At 59.3% G+C, this 6,563-nt stretch overlaps 1 pseudogene; it reads left to right on the forward strand.

The window, feature by feature from the left end:
• Window positions 1–3,233: 3,233 nt before the first annotated feature.
• Window positions 3,234–5,130, forward strand: LOC136298510 (forkhead box protein J1-like; annotated as a pseudogene).
• Window positions 5,131–6,563: the final 1,433 nt, after the last annotated feature.

Consider the following 6,563-nt stretch of genomic DNA (forward strand, 5'->3'; position numbering starts at 1 on the left):
TATAAAGTTGAAAACATCGGGCAAAACCGCAGCTCACCCAAGTGTCAGCTGAGGGAGTTCTTGCTGCCTCCAAGGCCGACTGCACAAAAATCAGATCAATTGGTGTAATCACACTTCTTTGATTCAATCTGCATTTAATGATTTCTCTCACTGGCACAGGGCGCGCAGGTTTTGGAGGAATGTGTTGTATGAATTTGTCTGATCACTCAGGATCTATTCATAAGGGTACACCACACCTTAAGGAGGTGTAAGAGACGGTCCGAAGATCCCTCATCTGCCTCACGACCACCGTCAAGGACAGAGATTGAAACCCCTAAAAGGGACTTGAAAATCTCAACACGGGAGTTCTGGCCTGGCTGAGGTGGGATGTTGGCCAAGTGCTGCCTGCAGGTGTGTTCGATGGAAAACACCCAGCACCCATATGGGAACATCAGAACCTGAGCAGAAACAATGGGCAAGTCACGGTGAAGTGACCGCGCCTGCTGACACTGCACCTGCTGACTTGGACTGGTTGACACTGTACCTGCTGACGACCGACTTGTTCTGGGTTCTCTGAATGAACACACTGCAATGATTTCCCCCAGCTGTTTGGCCAACTGCCTGTCGCTTCGGAGAGGACTATAAAAACCCTGGAGACTCCCGCTCACTTTTGAGATCTCCCCACTGGAGAAGATCGCGTCTATAGGCATCTTCAAAAGCCTCGAGGACTCGACCCTCCATGCTGGTAGCTATAATCCCCTTCCCCTCTTTTCTGTTTTTCTAACTATTTTCTTTTTCTCTCCCCACTATCGCATTTGTTGGCACTAAATAAAGGTGCATTTGTGATTGAGTAAACTGAGTTTGTCCCCCGCTGTGTCTTTTGCGCTCTGAGATCCCTAAAACGAACCATCATGAACCCCGCTTGTGTGAGCGGATCGTAACAGGAGGGCGTGTCAAAAATTAGGATTGATGATAGGATTTGGATAGATCGTCTATTAGCCAGATGGAATTTAACATCGTGGGTGAAAGGGATTTTAAGAATGGGTCTATACATATTATTACATTGTAATAATTGTGCCGATAATGATGCCTCCTTTGCTCCAATGCATTGAACAAACGATTAATAAAGCAATTAAGAGACCCTTCAGGGCTCCTAGAGAGGGGGGACATGTTGGGAGTATGAATTCCCCCGGGCCAAATCCATACAGGCCCAGGAGTGCCCAGAAATGTGAGGATCCAATTAGAACCTTCAGGAAAACTGGAATACATAAATCCACACAGACGTGAGATAGAAATGCAAGTCTGGCACGGCCCCACCCGCCCTGGTGTCTGCACTTTCCTTCTCAGCTCTGTGTTCCCTCAGAACCCTCCAGGGATCCAGGATCCCAATGAACGGCTGTGGCGATAGGACACAAAATAAAGATGCTTTACTCCAGTCAGGAGGTTTTATTTACAATTCTTTCAGCCCTTTTATAACACTCTGAGCTAAAAAACCCCCACGTTACTGGCCCATAGGGCTGACACCTCTCCCGTTGGCTGAGTGACAGAAATTGCAAACGACACCTGTTGTCATGGGAAAGGAATATTTTTTGTTGTTTCGGGAAAAAAGAAAAACTGTTGAAAAGTTTCCCTCGAGGAGAGCTAGCTCAGAAAAGATCGAGTCCACAAAGGGCAGCAGGGGCGGCTCCCACACCGAAGGTAACGGGAGGAAAAAAGCTCAAGAGCCCGGATTTTGTATCCCCACCGCAGCAGCTCCACAGCTCCAGCCGGCAGAGCTGTCCTGGGGGGCAGGACACGGCCTTGGGGGGCGGGACACAGCCCTGGGTGTCAGGACACAACACTGGGGGGCAGGACACAGCCCTGTGGGGCAGGACACGGCCCTGGGGGTCATTTCACGGGAAAAGCCGTGAAATTCACCGCGACCACCCAAGGCGGGGATCCAAAAGCGGTTTCTTTGCCAGCGGGAGCCCATCCCAAAAGGAGGGCACTGAAGCAGCGGTGGGGCCCGGGGAGCCCCCGGGGGCGCAGGGCGGCTCAGGGCTCACTGGGGAGTTTCTCTTACAAACCTCGGGCTGTGATCTCGTGCTTTCAGCAAGGGCACACCCCTCTCGTCCTTTAATTCGGGGCTCTGCCAGCCCCCCCCCCGCCCCCCGGCTTTACCCGCAGGGCTGGGGGTGCATCAGGGGCCACAGTGGGGGTGGGGGCACGGGGAGCAGCCAAAGGGCTGAGGGTGCTCTTGGGGGGCAGGACACGGACTTGGGAGCAGGACACAACCTTGGGGGGTGTCAGGACACAGCCCTGGGGGGGGGTTAGAACACAGCTTGGGGTGGGGGGAGGACACAGCACTGGGGGGCAGGACACAAGATTGGGGGGGGCCAGGACACAGACTTGGGGGGCAGAACACAAATTTGGGGCCAGGACACAGCCCTGGGGGGGGGGGTTAGAACACAGCTTTGGGGGCAGGGGAGGACACAGTCCTGGGGGGCAGAACACGGCTTTGGGGGGCCAGGACACAACCTTGAGGGGTGTCAGGACACACCCTTGGGTGGGGGGAGTACACAACCCTGGGGGGCCAGGACACAGAATTGGGGGCAGGACACAAGATTGGGGGGCAGGACACAACCTTGGGGGATCAGAACACAACTTTGGGGGCTGCCGGCTCTGGGCACGGTGCCTCTCTGGGCACCGCCCTGCTTCTGCCCCGCTTCTGCCCCTTTTTTTTTTTTTTTTTTTTCCCCCCCACACATTGTTTTTCTCATGTCTTGTGCCCTCCTGCACTTCCAAAACCCACTGTCCCTGTCCTGACCCACGACAGCCCGCGGGGCTGGGCCTCGGGGGGCACAGGGGGCGCGGGGGCTCGGGGGGCTGCCCTCGAGGGGCTGCGGGAAGCGGCGGGGGCTGGGCTCAGCCCCGCACGGCGCCAGAGGAGCCCGTTCAGCGGCCGGGCGGGGAAATGCCCGTTGGTGGCAGCGTCCCCCTCCAGCCCGCACAGCGGCAGCTGCTGCGCTCCGGCCGCGCTCTGGCTCTCTCTGTTTCTCGGTCTCCTGGCCCAAAAGCAGCGCCGGCATCCCGGCTTTGCAAGGCCGGAGCCAAGGCCGCGTCCCCCGCACGGCATTTCCCCAAGGCTGAAGCCGCCGGGTCGCTCCGAGGGACGCCGCGCTTGGGGTGGATCCCTGCTCCGGGTTAGTTTGGGGGACCGGGGGCAGGGGGAATGGCGAACAGCAGCAGAGCGAAGGGAGCGGGGATGGGATAGGATGGGGCGGGAGGGAATGGACGAGTGGTTTAGGGTCCGTAGGGTGGAGGTGTGGGACTCTGAGGTGCCGTCCTGGCCCGTGGCAGGTGTGAGAAACCGCCTTCCTTGCTGGGATGGCAGGACTGGATTCGTGTTGTTTGAGGGCGGGGAGGGGATGTTGATTTTCTTTCGTTCTTTCTGCGGTCAAAACCTCGCCGGGCACTGGGCGGGGTTGACTTTGGGGGGCCCGGGGACGCGAGGCTTCGAGGGAATTTCCCCGAGGCTCGGGGCTGCTAAAGCTCCCCCCCCGGGGCGGACGTTGCGGCTCCCGCGCCCAGCGCCCCGGGGACGCGTGTCACCCAGCGGCACCGGGGACACCCGGCGCTGTCCGGGTGCTGCTTCTCGCTGAACCTCAACCCTCTGCCTCTTCTCCCTGCAGCATCTGCCCCGTGCATTTTCTGCCTCCATGTGAGTCCTGCCCGGCGCCGAGGCCATGGCGAGCCCCAGCCCCGTGCTCGAGGCTCAGGAGCAATCCAGCTCCAGCCAGGAGCAGCAGCAGCAGCAGCAGCGCCGCGAGGAGCCCAACCTGCTGTGGCTGGTCAACCTCACGGGCGCCGACCTCGGCCTGCCTCCCATCTCCGAGGATCCCAATGATCGCTGCAGCATCTGGGAGAACCTGGTGAGCCTGGTGGACTTCCAGAGCCCGGGTTTTCCCCTGACCTCCGAGGAGCTCTGCGACTTCATCTACATTCCCAGCACGGCCGCGTCCTCCTCCTCCGCCTCCAGCGCAGGCGAGGTGACTGCGTCCCTGCCCCAGACCGTGCCCAGGTCCCCTCCGCCCGCCGAGGACGTCGACTACAAAACCAACCCGCACGTCAGGCCGCCCTATTCCTACACCACGCTCATCTGCATGGCCATGGAAGCCAGCAGGAAGGCCAGGCTCACCCTGGCCGCCATCTGCAAGTGGATCTGCAACAACTTCAGCTACTTCTGCCGCGCTCATCACAGCTGGCAGGTAGGAGGAGGTTTGCAGTCCAAGGCAGGGCCCCGTGGCCATGCTGGGAGCCATTGGCAGGACTTCAACCCTGGGGTTTGTTCTCTTTTGCATCTAGAGCGCCGTCCGGCACAAGCTGTGTGTCAACAAGCGCTTCGTCAAAGTTCCCCGGGACAAGGGGGAGCCGGGCAGAGGCGCCTATTGGAAGCTTCACCCTCACTACGCCAAGTGGCCCAAGAACAGCAGCTGTGAGGGTCATGGGGCATTTCCAGAGCAAATCCCGCCAGCCTCTGGCAGGCGAGTCCAGCCAGCAGCTCAGCGCACGCCCAGCCCGGCCCGCAGCTCCTATGGCGGCTTCGAGGTGGGTGCGGAGCTGCAGCACTGCTCCAAAGACTTCGAGGAGTTTGCGAGCAGCTGCTACAGCGATCCCATGGGGAACGAGGAGGGGCAGCAGTTCCCGCAGCAGCTCCCACAGCAGGTCCCGGAGCAGTACCTGCAGCAGGTCCTGCAGCAGGTCCCGGAGCAGTTCCCGGAGCAGTTCCCAAAGCCCTGCCCCACAGCCCTGGTGGCCGAGGCTTCTTGCCTGCTCAGCGATGCCCCGGGTGACCCCGAGGAGTCGCGCGAGCTGACCACGCTGATGGGCAGCATTGACTGGGAGGCTCTGCTCAGCCCCTCCCTGGAGCAAGATTTCCTCGCTCTCAACAACCTGGAGCTGCCACCTTCCACCCTGGCCGAAGTGTTGCCCCTGTGCCCGGCAGGGAAGCAAGAGCAGCAGCAAATTCCCGCCGAGCCCGGCCTCACCACGCCGGGCTTGGATGAAAACCTGACGGCCGCGGCTTTCCTGGAGGTTGCCTGGAACAAGGAGACACCGGAGAATCTCCTCCCCAGCTGCAGCCTCCTGGAGCTTTGTGGACAACCCCTTTAAATCGCTCTTAGAGATAGGCGATTAGACTGGATTAGATTACATTAGATAGGAAAAGATAAAATAGATAAGATAAAATTATAGTTTATGAGATGGATTTAGGAGGGGCTCTGGGGGGAGGGGGGTATAGATGGTTTTATGGACAAAGTTTCTTTTTGCCGCTTTCTGTTCTGTTTTTAACTTGGGGAGTGATGTTAACTCCACAGAAACTTGTCCACTTTGCCTTTTATTTTTTTCATTTTATTAACAATTTTTAAGAGATAGATTAAAATAATTCAGCAGCTAAGAACTGCCTTGTGAGCGCGTTGTATGTGGTGAACAAGTTTTTTTCCAGCACTCCTGATCCCTGAGATGTGCCACCACCCCGGGCACAGGTGGGGCTTTGTTCTGACCCAGCGTTCCAGGACAGACAGCCCAAAGCAGGAATCCTCAGCTGCGCTCTGGAACTGAGCAGAGGAAAGAGAGTCATTAGTCAGTATTCATTCATTAATTATTCATTATTCATCCCGATTTCAAACAGGATGAATAATGACTTGCACGCAGAGTGGCGATCTCTCCCGGTCCTTATCTCAGCCCATGAGCCCTCTGTTCAATTCTCCCTGCTCTGTCCAGCACCAGAGGGGAGTGACCAGCAGCTCCCGTGGGTCCCTGGCCCTGCCAGTGTCACCCCAGGACAGGGACACTGGGATGGGGGGCGCCGGGCAAACTGGGACGGGGAGAAGTGGGGGGCAGATGGGGCTGGCTGGACACAGGAAGGAGTGGAGGGGGGGGACAGGGCAGGGAAGGACACTGGGACCAGTTTCTGGGCAATGAGGGGCTCTGGGGGTGCCCCTAACCCACGGGGATCTGGGCTGCCCCCCAGGGAAGGACACCAAGAGCAGTTTCTGTCCCATTTTGGGGACCCTGCATGTCCCCCAGCCCCTGGTTTGGGGCAGCCCATTCCCCCAGCCTGGGGTCGCAGCTCACCCACCTGGAGGATGAGGATCCTCTCCCAGCTCGAGGCAGTCGGGGGCCCCCCAGCAAAGCCCCCCCAAACCCCACTGTGCTCCTGGGGAGCTGCAGCCCAGGCACTGTGGGGCACCGGGTGGCAGGGGTGGCTGTCGCCTCCGCTTCCACAATCCCCCCAATCCCTCCACAGCACCCCAAACTCCTCCAAAATTCCCCCAATCCCTCCGCAGCACCCCAGACTCCCTCACAGCCCTCTACCCCTGCTGCCTGCCATGCTGCCCACTCCCAGAGTCACCCCCTGTGCCCCCCACACCCACAGGGACCCCAAAACCCCCCGGAGACCCCAGCCAGGCGCAGCCCGGACCCACAGGGACCCCAAAAACCCACGGCCAGCCCCGCCGGCTCCCCCCACCTGAGCCCTCCTGGGTGACCCCGCTCCTGTCCACCACCCATGGGAGGGGTCAGCGCCGACCCCTCGAGCCCCCTGT

The sequence above is a fragment of the Chamaea fasciata genome, unplaced genomic scaffold, assembly GCF_029207755.1.
Source record: "Chamaea fasciata isolate MVZ Bird 193981 ecotype frontalis unplaced genomic scaffold, bChaFas1.0.hap1 SCAF_17, whole genome shotgun sequence".
NCBI lineage: Eukaryota > Metazoa > Chordata > Aves > Passeriformes > Sylviidae > Chamaea > Chamaea fasciata.